Below are 13,284 nucleotides of genomic sequence, written 5' to 3'. Positions count from 1 at the left end.
CCTCTCAGCCCCTCACAGCCTCATCTGGGAAAGGGCAGGGACAGCTGGGGAGGATAAGAAGCCCGAGCCCTATGCCCATATCCAGCCCAGCTGCCGGGGCACTCAGAACCTCTAACTCCTCCCTGGGCCCCTTGGGACTAGTACCCCTCCTCTCTCCAGCCCCAAATACCAGAGAGACACAGAAAAAAGAGCTTTATGCATGTTTCCAGAATCTTCTCCCCCTTTTGGTTCAGTTCAGTTCAATTCAGTTCAATTTAATTCCATTTAACTGCCAAGTTTCAGTGCTAGAACCCATCTTTCTCTCAGCTCCCAGTTTTACCTCTGAGGCCCAGCGTATGCTACATACAGCAGGTAGTTAACGTTTGCTTAAGAGCGGGGAGAGGAACAGAGGGAGAGGAAGGGAGAGAGAGAATGAAAGAGAAAAGCAGTAGAGCTCAGAGATAGGGGGATTGCATCTTTTACAACTTGGGGTCGGGGCGGGGGAGGGGACAGATGTCTGTCTTGTGACCTCTTTGGTGGGCTGTCTCTCCTGACCCACCTAGGTCCTAGTCCCAGATTTGGGGCTTAAGAGGCAGCTGGGGGCAGGTCTGTTCTCCTGAAGCCCACCCTCACCCCCACCCTCACTCACCCAGGCCTATCCCTGGCTGAAGGCAGGTCAGCAATAGCAGTAGTGGCATCAACAGCCCAGACTGTCCCTCACTGAGTCCCATGGCCAGGCTGAGCATCCAACAGTCTGTTTAAAAGTCTTTCCTGCAGTGTCCAGAGCCTCTGAACTCAGCTGTCTGTGCTGGGCTGGGGGAGGCAGCTCTGGCACCTCCTGCTGCCCCTCCCAGGTGCCCCCTCCTCCCAAACCACTGGTTGGACAGGTTTAGGGGCATAATCTGCTGGCCCCGTGGATTTGGCATTCCCAGGGAGGGGGCTGGAGAGAACAATCAATTGTTGCCTCCAAGACAAGCCCAGACACCCCTCCACCCCCCTCCACAAAGGCCTACCCAGGGAGGGGCTGGAAGGGAGGAGGCAGCCCCCGGGCCAGGCACCGGTTGACAGTCCTGCCACGCCCTGTGGAATCTCCTCATCCAAACAGTCCCCAACCAGGCAACTAGCGCTCCCCACAGCCCCCCTGCTCAGAGGGAGTTACCCTCATTTTCTAGAGGAAGCATAGAGAGGGGCAGGCCCCGTGTCCAAGATCACCCACCCAAATTACAGGATCATACCCAGAGGCAAGCTTGGGGGCACTCCCTGCTGTCCCCCCGCAACCTGGCCCCTGGAAGGGGCTCCTCGACATCACCCTCTCCTCATCCAGGTGACCTACCTTCTCTCTGTGGCCACTGCCAGGGCAGGGCAATCCCTCTTCAAATAGGAGATTCCCGGATGGGGCCCAGGGCAGGTGGGCAGAGCATGAACTGACACTGTCTCACCTGGATTGGAGCTGCAGCCCCTCGCAGCTTCCTGCCCCAAGTACCAGCCTGGCCAGAGACGCCCTCTCCAAACTCAATCTCTTTTGAGGAGTACTTAAAAATTTTTTTTTTAAAAAACCATTACAAATATTCTGTAGTTGTTATAATGCATTTACACGCTCTTTGATTGCCAGCCCACATACACTAATTTTCTTTCCAAAAATACTTAAACTATGCCAATTGTTTATTATAGTGAACTTCAAAAAGAAAAGTATTCGTGCCAACACTACGTAATTACCTAGTAGGTTTTTCGTGACTGGACTTTTCAATATTTAAAGTTACTCTGTTTCATCAGTGATTGACTCAGCCCCAAGAAACTGGCGGCAGGGAGCGATGGGGGGGTGGGGTGGGCGCGGCAAAATCAGAGCAAAGGCTGGCTCAGGGAAGGCAAATGAGGAGCAGAGAGTCCTGGTGCGCGCTGGGTTAGCCTCAGCCAAAAAGCCGCTGATACCGCCTCTTACCCTGGGCCTGCTGCTTTGTCCTTCTGCCCCTCTGCACTTTTGGTTAGGCCAGTCTCTTCCAAAGGTCCCTCACTACCTTGCAATACTCAGGGAACTTTCGTTTTCAGTTCTACCTCCCCCAGGGTCCGCACTGTTAGAAATGTGCCCTGACTGGCCTTGGCACCGCCCCTCCACGCTCCACTAGCATCTGGCGTGCACCTCCAACTTCTAATCATTGCAGCATAGAGTATGTTCTATCATACTCCTGCTGAAAGCTCTCTGCAGGAACTGGCTCTCCTTACTGCGGGGAGGAAGGGCTCCCAGGGTCTTGCACAGGCCCCTCCATAAAACAGCTATTTCAGCCCACTGGTGGTGACACTGCTGTGTTTCAGAATCGGGTAGGTCATCCTGGGATTAGCATTTAGCTATAGGATGCAGAGGTTGGACAACAGAATTTTAAACAAATATGTGGGCCTTGGTGAGAGAGCATGTCCCTCTCTCTTCTGAGTCTGGGCTGAGCCACACTTTGCGTGGCCCAGACTCAGAAGAGAGGGGACATGAGTGGATCTGACTGGGGCCAAGCTGATAAGTCCGCATCAGACCCAGCGGTGAAAGCCTTTCTTCATCTCCCCAGCATTTTACTACAGAAATGGCCACACCTATAGAAAAGTTAAAAGTATATGGTACAATGAATGCTCATATATACAGCCTTCACTCAGACCCAACAATTGTCGACATTTTTCTATATTTGCTCTGGATCCCCTTCTTCTCAGATGTATAGATTTGCTATATATATATTGTGTTGCTCTCTATATATCTATCTTTACTAATATGTATATATAACATATATGCTAATAATACATTTATGTATATAAAATACATATGTATAGGTTTTTATATTATACATTTTATATAATATATATTAATACATATATATATTTACATTTCTCTCGCTCCCTTTTAAAAGGCAATTGAAAGCAGCCATCAAAATGTGGGAAGGGCAGGCTTCTTTTGAAAGCATGTTCTTGTTGATTGACTCATCATGTCCCCAGGTCCCCAGGTCCCCAGAGGTGGGCAGGGCAGGCATTCTTATCAATCTCATTATACAAATGAAAAAACTGGGGCCCCAACAGAGAGAGGAACTTCCTGCAGCCCCGTGGTGGGCAGTGGCAGAGCTGGATATTAATCTCGGGTCTTCAGAGACGCAGGCAGAACTCTCTCTCTCCTTTTTCTCCGTGTTTAATTTGGGGCCTGCAGGAACAAGTGATTCACCTTCCTTCTCAGACTTTGGCACACTTCATTACTACTCTGCACAGACTCTGCTTTTATTTTAATACTTTTTCTCTTCATGCCCATCTCTCGTCCACGCCTGCCCCTCCCTCAGTTCGGTGTGTGTCCCTGTATCAGTTACCTGTGGCAGCTGTGACGTATATTATGGTCTTTGTGGTACCCAGTGCAGAGCTTCTAAAGGTCATCTTTTGTTCCCAGAGTAATGAAGGTGAAAGGGGTGTGTTTTGTTTTTCATAACAAGCCCCTTTCAACCACATCTGAGTTTCTGTCAATGAGATGATTTTTGGAAAGCCCCTAGAGAACCACGGGATGGAGACTTGTTACCAAAGGAACCAGCCATGTGATGAGAAGAGTTGGGACTTTCAGCCCCATCACCCCTACCTCCAGGGAGGAGAGAGGGGCTGGAGGTTGAATTAATCACCAATGGCCAATGATTTAATGAAGACTCCATAAAAACTCCAAATATTATTTTTTAAAAAAACCTAAAATACTGAAAAATCAGTCCTTTCCCTCTCAGTTTGAAATATCATTTTTATCATACACCACAGACGTGGTCAGTCTTCAATGTCCCCTCTCAGCTTGATTCTGGACAAGCTCCCATGTGTGTCCACCAGGGGTGTCCACACTCACACCCACGGCCTGCTCGAGGCACCAGCTGGCTGAGTTTATCTCCTCAGGTATTGATGTGAGGGCTCCTTCCCAGACCCACAGGGCTCCAGGAGTCCCTCCTGGTCCTGCATTCACCCTGGGGCCGCTGCGAGTGACAACAGCGGAGCCAGGCAGCAGACAAGCACACACATGGCCAGGCTGGGGGATTCTTTGTCCCACAGTCCTGACAGGGGCGCGCCAGGGAGCTGGGCAGCTCCTGCTAGGGGATAACTGGACATCCCAGAGTAAGCCACTCCCAGCAGTGCCGATATGTGGCAGAAATGACAGCAGCAACAAGGGGGCCGTTGGGGGCGGGGGGAGTAGAACCAGGACAGACTCAAGACGGGAGAGACCCCACCTCTACCCACTGCCATTTTCCTAAGCCGGGTCAGAGCTGGGGCCTTACATGGAGAGAAGCCATCTAAAGCGACTGTTACTGGACCCACAGCCTGAGGGTGCGGACACCAGAAACCATTGCTGCTATGATTTAGAAAACAAACTCAAGGGTCATGGAGACATTCATTCCTGATTCGTGTGTGTGTGTGTGTGTGTGTGTGTGTGTTCGGATCAGCTTCCAGACACTGATTCACACCTTAGATCAATCTGTCTCTTCGGGCATCAGTACTGGACCTTTTTGGTCACTGTAGCTTTACACTATGTTTCACTCAACCATGGGATAAATGATCCCTCACAATCATGACTCGCCAATCAGCCATATCATTATTTGGTGACTGCCTCTTTTCTCCATTAAGCAGTAACTCCCTGAGGGCAGGGATCAAGTCTGTTTAGCTCCCTCCCCACTGTATCTCCAGTGCTGAGCCCAAGGTCTGGCACAGGAGTTGTGCTCAGTAATCATTTTGCCTGCTAATATGGTCCCTTCCTGTTCTGAGTATCTGGCCAGGTGGCCCATAGTTGCCTTCTTGTTCTACAGCTTTAGGCTGATGACCAGAATGTCCTGGCAGAAGCCAGCTTCCCTGTCGTGTCCCCTCTTCCTGGTCCATATGTCACCAGCTCCAGAGTTCCAGTGTGAAGGCAGTGGGCCCAGGATTCCCAGAGGGGCTAGGGTGGGGCATGCCAAGCCCTGGGGAATTGTCTTCAAGGACCTACCTTTGGGATGACTCATGGGATGGGGTGGGGCTCCCACTCACCTCACACAAGACAGCCAGCTAAAGGCTCCCAAAGGTCTACATAGCCCTGTATCACCAAACAAGGCCCTGACTCCTTGGCAACCATCACACCCTGTCCTGAGGAAGCACACAGGGAGACATAGCAAGGCTCTTCCCACCCTCTCCCAGCAGGTAGAAGCCCCAAACCTGAGGCCTGGGAATTCATCTGGGCAGCGACAGGAAGTGCAGGTGACCCGGTCCCTTCCCCCTCCACCAGCTTGGCTTTGAGGCCACTCATCAGACCCCGACGGAGATGCCTCTGTGCTAATATCAAAAGAGAAAGACCTCACAGTTCATATACCCGACCCTGGGCTTAGATCTTTCTATTGCACAGTAGTCTGGCCCCTTCCCAGTCTGTTTGAACACCCCTCATCTCCTCCATAGTCTAGTTAAAGCATCATACATGTGAAATTACAAACCAGGAACTCTGTTAGTTAGTGATTGCTTCCTTTCAGTGAAATCTCACAATTTTGGGGCCAAAGGTCAAGATACCTTGGCTTATCGCTGACCCACTGAGCCTGGGGCTGAGTCTTTCCTGCTCTGGGCCTGTGTCTCCCCACCCGCTCACTGGGGTAGGGGTGGGGGTCAGAACATGGAGGTTTTTAGTTGTTACATTCAGTGCAACTGACACACTGTTTAGGGAGGGTCTGCTGTGTGCCAAGGTCACTGTGGGCATGGGCTACAGGCAGAAGCCCTAGAGGAGAGGTGGGGACTGGGAAAAGGGCTGGCGCTTTATCCATTTATCCTTTCAGCAGGTCCTCATAGAGCTCCTGCTCTGTGCCAGGCTCTGGGGTACCTCAGGGAACAAAAACCAAGTCTGATCTCCTGGTTGGGAGGGACAGACAGTTTGATAAACAAATACAGGTGTAATGGAATGTCTGGTGGTGATACAGGCTTTAAGGAAATGAAAGCTAAGAGGTTAAAGTTATGGAAAAGAGGGATTATTTTAGGCGGGGAGATTGTGTAACCCTGAGGAGATGACATGTAAACAGAACCTGAATGAACCAGGAGAGGGAGAACCATGGGACCCCTTGAGAGAGTGCTTTACTGGCAGAAGAATCAGCAGGTGCAAAGGTCCCAGGGTCAGTTGTCTATTGCTGTGTAACAAATGCCCCCAAAGCTCTGAGGATTAAGACGACAGCCATTTTATCATCTCTGACAATTCTGCAGGTGTGCTGGGCTCAGCTGGGTGGTTCTTCTGCTCTGTTTGGGTTAGCTGGAGTCGCTCATGTGGCTACATCCAGCCAGGGGCTCAGCTTCATTCACATGTCTTGGGGGCTGAAACAGCTGAGGGCTAGCTGGACCTCTCTTCTCATCCTCTCCCCTCTCCTCCCTCTTCCCTCTTCCCCACCTCTCTCTCCCTTCCTCTTTTTCTCCATGAGGTTGCTCATTATTCGGTGGTCCAGCCTAAGCTTCTTTACATGGCAGCAAGGACCTCAAGAGGGCAAAAATGGAAGTTAGCAGGCCTCTCAAGAGCTAGGCCTGAAACTCATACAGCATCACTGCAGCCCCATTCCATGGCCAGAGCAAGCCAGCACCAGCCCAGTTTCAAGGGGAGAGGAGGGAACGCCGCTTGGCAGGAAGTGCAGCATCCACACAGGGATGAGGGAAATGCCAGCGCCGTCCTTAGAACAATTCACTATGGGCCCAAAGGGAGAGCATCTCAGTGGTGGTGGGTTTGCTGGGGTCATTGTAGCTGGGAGACAATTAGGGAGCAAGAAGAGGGCTAGGAGATATGGTTAGTGTGGTCAAGGGGCAGCACAGATGACATGGGGCCATGCAAGTCATTGCCAGGACTTTGGCTTTGACCCTGAGATGAGAGCCATTGTGGGGTCAGAACAGAGGAAGGATGTGGCCAGGATCCTCAGGTTGCTGTGGGGAGAACAGATTGGGGCTGGGGGTGTATTAGTCTCCTGGAGCAGGTGTAACAAATGACCACAAACAGACTGGCTGAGAACAACAGAAATTTATTCTTTCACAGTTCTGGAGGCCAGAAGTCCTAAATCAGGGTGTCCCGGGGCTGCTTCCTCTGAGGGCTGTTGGGAAGAATCCTCCCTTTCCTCTTCCCGTTTCTGGTGGTTTCGGCCACCCTTGGGGCTCCTTGGCACTGCCCCAATCTCTGCCTCTGTCTTCACATGCCGTTCTCCTTTCTGTGTGTCCATCTCTGTGGCCAAATTTCCCTCTTTTTATAGGGACACCGGCCACATTGGGTTTAGGGCCAACCCTAATCTGGCATGATCTCATCTCAACTGCAAAGACCCTCGTTCTAAACAAGGCCACACGTACAGGTTTTGGATAGACGGGAATTTGGGGGGACACTAATCGACCCAACACAGGGGGCAAGGACTTTAAGGTGCCCACTGAAGAGACTACTATAGTCATCCAGGGGGGAAAACAGCTTGGTGTCCACAAAGATCCTCTCTAAATTCATCTTCCACCCAGGCTGCACAGGAGGCCTTTCTGAGAATGGCTTCAGGCCTGTTTTTCTGAAGCACAGAAGCCCGCTGCACTGGAGCCCAGGTGCACAGGGCCACTCAGTGCCTACAGTTGTCGGGGGACAGAGAGTGGAACCCAATCCTGCCATTCACCCCCAGCACTCCTATAACTCACCCTGGGAGCAGCTGGAGGTATTCATGGGAGACACTGGTCCCAAAAGCCCAGGTCAGGCCACCTCCATGCTCTGCTCGGGGTTCACCTCTCTCTGGCACTCACTCTACCCTGGCCACTGAGGGCCTTCCTAAAACCAAGTCTGCTCCACCTCACTTGGACGTCCTCTGAGTTGCTCAGCTTCTCTGGGGGAATTCACAGCCTTCTATGCCTTGCCCCTGGCCATGTACGCCCCCTTTGGACCCCTCAGCTCCAGCCAGCTGAGCCCCTCAGCAAACCACCTATGCTCAGACGCCAGCTCCTCCAGAAAGTTCCTTGGTGCCCCACCTCCCACCCCAGCTGTACCCCCAGGCTGGGCCAGAAGCCTCCCCTAGGCTCCCACCGCTGCCTTATTGCCCATCACAGGTCTCCTCCCCTTGCACTGTACCTGGTTTTGTCTGCATCCCCAGCTCTGCCCAGCAGAGGACCCCACACAGAAGAGACACCCACAGACCTCCGATGACATGAGCCCACTCTCAGCCCCTTACCTCTCCTACCCATTCTCCCACCCCACCCCTAGTCTCCATCCCGAGCCCACCCACCCTGGGAAATCTTCCACTGCCCTGGTCCCATGAAGTCAGGGCTGACAAGAACAGGCTCCAGGCACAAGGGCTGAGAAGGCAGAGCTGAGCCCAGAGTTTTCATGAAATACTCCTAGGGCTTTGGGCCCCCTCCACTGGGGAGCAGAGAGAGAGGCCAGGATGATTAATGGGACATTCCTCTCTGTCCCTCTGGGGGAGAAGTCAGGGAGAAGAATGGTTGTCAATGGCAACACATTCTTTCAAGCGGATAACTCTAGCCTGTGTCACCCACAGGGAGTGGGGTTTCAGGGAGCTAGGAATGGAATATCTGAGCAGAAGGAGCCTTGAGATCACCCCTCATTTTACAGAGGGGAAACTGAGGCCGGGGTTGGGGGTGGGCAAGGCTGCCTGGCAAGACTTATAGCAAATGAGGCATAAGGAGGGGGGTGCCTGGGCTCCTCTCTTACTCCTGGAGCTCTGTCTCCAGGAGTCAGGGACATCCATGCTGAGATCAGTGTAGGGGCTGGAAGGCATGGGCCAGGACATGGCTTCTGGCTTCTCCAGCTACAGGGGAAGAGAAGGCAGCCCAGAAAGCTGGGTCAAGGGGCCAGTGTGAGCAGGGTGAGGGCCAGGGCCAGAGAGCAGGCAGGCTCCAGCCTGCACTCATCCAAGTCCATTCTGAAGATTTCGGCTTGCTCAGCAAGTCACCCCAGGCCCTTTCTTACCTCTGAGCCTCTATGCATGTTGTTCCTGCTGCCACTGTTTCTGCTGCCTGTGAAGCCCTTGCTCTCTGCTTGCCTGTCAGCTCTCAGTTAAACACTGTCTCGTCGCTGACCCTGTGCCCTGTGCACTCCACTGCTGTTAACATTGATGCCTATGATGCTGTAATGGTAGGTGGGTCGGTCTGATTGGGTGGCCATCGCAAAATGCCACAGACCGATGGCTTAAACAACAGTTTATTTCTCTCAGTTCTGGAGCCTAGAAGTATAAGATCAAGGTGTTGGTGCATGGTTGGTTTCTCCTGAGGTTTCTGTTCTTGGCTCGCAGGTAGCCACCCTCTTGCTGCCTCCCCACATGGCCTTTCCTGTGTGTGTGCACCTCTGGTGTCTCTGCCTAATCTCTTTTTATACGAGATTTGGTTATTGGATTAGGGCCCACCCTAAAGGTCTAAATTTACTCAATTACCTCTTTAAAGGCTCTGTCTCTAAATGCCGTCACATCCTGAGGCACTAGGGGTTAGGGCTTCAACATATGAATTTTGAAGAACACTATTTGGTCTATAACAATGAGTGTGCCTCCCTGGTGAACGGGACACCCTCTGAGGACAAGGACTGGATGTGAACCTCTGTATAACCTGTGGGGTCTCTGGGCTGGGTCTCTAGGCTGTTGTCCTGCCCTGTAGTGGGTGCCTGGACACTGTCCCCTCCCTCCCAGCCCACTCCACTCTTCACTCTCTCCTACCTCTGGGGAGCGGGGTGGGGTGGGCAGGCTGCAGAGTAGCAGTGAAGTGTGGCTGTGTCCCTCCGCTCCTGTTTCATGCTGGCCCCTCCCAAGAAGGTGCAGTCTACTCTTCTGCCACAAGCCCCAAAAGCCCCACAAGGGATAGGAGATGGCTCCAGGAGCCCAAGGGGGCAGTGGGCTGGGCTGTCAGGGCCCCGCTGCTCAGGGTTACAGCTGGGGCTCTGAGGTGGCAGCAACAAATGGTCAGAGTGACAGCTCTAACAAAAAATATCTCAAAGGAAAATACAAAAACTCATTGAGTATCTATATGTCAGACCTTCCAACCCCGGCTCTTGCAGCCACTCATAGCAGCCCTGGGTGCTGATAATTACTGCCCCCACTAAACAGACGCGAACACTGAGGACTGCAGGTTGGGGTGTGTGACATGTCCACGGGCTGATCCCTAGAGAAACTCTCCATCTCCCTCACACTGGCCCTGGGGCAGATAGTCACAAATTCCAAGAGGCTCTGAAGAACTCCCAGAATTTGATGAAATTCTTTCATTATAGTGGAACGTGCTCACATGAGCATAAAGCCGGCATAAAGCTCCCCATGCTCCCGGGGGAGGAGATGACTGCCATTCTTTCTGACTACCCAGGTCCTGCCACTCCCTCCTTATGTCTGGAATATTGTTTTCCTGTCCCCAGAGCCAGTGCGAGCCATATGATAGCTTTGCGAGAATCACAAAAAGGCATCCCCTTCTCCAGGTTGACTTGGCCCCTCACCCATACCAAGCACCCTAGTGCATGGCCCACTTCCCACTGCAGCAGCCAAAGCAGTCAGGGTGCCCACTAATCATGCACCCACATCAGACAAGGAAGTAGGTGCCATGGCCAGTCCATTCTGGCCAGGGCAGTGGCTATATGCCCAGCTTCCAGAGGTGACTGGGTCAGAAGCTCGCATGGTGGGACCAGGAATCGCAGCTGTCTTGTGCCAGGATTGCTGGTGTGGCTCCAGACCCGGCTCTCAGAGCCTCCAGATGCTCCCCAATCTCCTCCAGAATGTTTTTTTCCCACTTAACTCTCCAAGGTTGGTTCCTGCTGTTCGCAGCTGAGAATACACTGGGGGGAGGGGAAGTGTCCTGGGCCCCCTAAGAAGACTGCATCTCTTTGATGGTTGTCCCCACTTAGATGGTTGGCCTGGGCACACCTACCAGCTCCATCATTGTGACAATGGAATAACACACATTGCTTCTGTAAAGTGACATCCTTCAGATACTTGGTGGCTCTTTGGATATGCATTCCCTCGATGGCATGGGCAGTTTCACGAATGTTCTTAAAGTGAACACGAAGATCTGAAACTCTTGATTTGCATGATTTTGTGGGTTTTTCTGGGTCAAGTGAATAGCAAACCATTTTCAGAAGTTACCTCAGGCCTCTTATGGGAAGAGCAAAAGCTCACCATTTTGAATACCTAATTACAAATTAGAAAATGTGCTGAGAAGAAAAAGAACATGGATCCAAGAGAGCCGAGGAGTCAGGAAGGGCTTCGCAGAAGTGACATTGTTGCTGAGGAATGATCTAGAGAAAGAGGAGCAAAGTGGAGAAGGGCAGACATCGCAGGGAAAGCAAATGCAAAGGCCCCGTGGCCTATGTGGCTGGATTACAGGGGATAAGGGATGGGTTGTGGGGCCTCATGACTGAAATGATGAGTCCAGATTCTGTTCGTGCAACAGGAAGTCTCTAGAGAGTTGTGGCCAATGATGTGACACCACTAGGTTTATAATCTGGTCCTTCTGGGAGGAGGATAGGGGTAGGGAGCAAGGACGTTGGTGTGGGGAGACCAGCAAGGGAGCAGCTGCTGACCTCCCAGCAAGTAGCTGACCTGGGTTTTGCAGAGATGTTGGAGAGAAATAGACAGTTCAGAGGTCCCGAGGAATAAAGTAAACACAGGATATCAGAGAGGAGAGTTGGTGCCCGGCTGCCTGTTTTCCATCTGCTGTCATTCTGATTCCTTTAATTTCAGGTCTGATGAGTCATCTTTGAGTCATCGCCCCCACAATCACTGCTGTTTTTTCTTCTTTAACAATGAACTTGTTTTTAACCACTGTACCATTATGTTACAGGCCAATGAATTTGGAGGCACTTCCCCAAATACAGTCCAGGGGAAATTTTTAAATGCCATCTGATAAAAGATTCTTTGCAACATGGCTGTCAATATGCACTCTGCTCAGGGCTGTCATGAGCTGGCCTGAGCAGGGCTGGCATCTGGCCGATGACCCTAAGTGTGACTCTGGGGCAGAACACCTGGCACGGCTGCCCTAGGCTCAGTGTGACAGTACCTGTGCTGGGCGATGACCAGCTCTGCCACTCCTCTCTGTGTATATTCTGTGATACTCTGGCACGCTTGCCACCACAGCCTTGGGTAGAACACCCGCAGTTGTTCGGGCTGACCAGAGTAGGCTTCCATCTTTGTAAAATATTAACAATTGGTGGACATTCTAGTGGACTCATCCAGCTGCTAAGATGACGTCTCCAGCACCTCCTTTCCTGGGGATCTGCTCTGAAGCAAGTTGGGGTGATAAAATCACTCTCAGAACATAAAGGGCCTCATTTTGCATTTATATCCATCCCCACATCAGAAACCCAGGTATAGCCTCTTCTGCCTCATCTCCCACATCCAAGAAGTCTCCAATTCCTCCGGCCACCTGAATATTTCTGGAATCCACCTCTCTCTCTCTCTAACTTCCTTCAGCTGCCCTGGTTCAGGGCCCATTCCATCTGCCTGGAAGACCAGGTCAGCCTCCCTCTCACTGGCCTCCCCACCCCCACTGCACCATCCATGCTACCACAAGGCAAGATGGGCTCCCAGAGTCACGTGTTCCCGTCCTCCCTCCTTTCCCCTCTGCTCGACTAACTTCCATTTGCTTCTCAAGACGCAGCTAGGAAATCATCCCTAGGAAGTCCCTTGACCCTCGGGTGGGGTCAGTTGCCTCCCCTGGGCTCTTCGGCCCCTTCATAGTCTTCATCCACTATGTTGCAGTGTCTGTTTAGAGCCTGTCTCCATGGTCAAGCCCCGAGCAGTAGGATGGAGTGAGAACAGCTCCTCAGAGGGCTGGAGGGGGTGGGGTGTTTGCTGTTCAGAAACGAGGGGCAGCTGCAGGCTTGCTTAGGATGTCGCTGGGGCTGTGCCTGGGATCAGCACAGATTTGGGCACTAAAAATAAGCCACAAGAGGACCTGGGATATGCAAGAGCTTGATGCAATTACCACTCCTGGCTAATACATCTGCCCTGGAAGGGTTCATTCACTTTTTCATTCAGCAAACACCAACGGACCTCTCTTCCTCCCTGCCATACTCTCCTGGGCAGGCCCTAAGCTGGGGGTCCTAGGCCTCGAGTACCTCTACAACTAGTGTTGGAGCCAGGCCTGAACAGGACAGTGTAAGGCAGGCTCTGTTGGTGAGGGTGGGTGTGTGGGGGGCTTTTAACCCTCCTCTAATTCCGAGGGGCCAAAAGGGACCTGGGTCCCAGAGTAGCAGGATTTCAAGGGTAGCTGCCCAAAAGGGCTGGCTCCTATAGCCAGATGTCACCCAGGATACCAGTGCCTGAAGTCCTGGCTGCATTTAACTCTGCTTCTGTCTGTACCTGGAGGAGGTCTTGTGGCTGGTTGGGCGTA

Source organism: Pteropus vampyrus, unplaced genomic scaffold, assembly GCF_000151845.1.
Source record: "Pteropus vampyrus isolate Shadow unplaced genomic scaffold, Pvam_2.0 Scaffold193, whole genome shotgun sequence".
Lineage (NCBI taxonomy): Eukaryota > Metazoa > Chordata > Mammalia > Chiroptera > Pteropodidae > Pteropus > Pteropus vampyrus.
The sequence above is the reverse complement of the archived record's forward strand: the minus strand, read 5'-3'. Positions refer to the sequence as shown.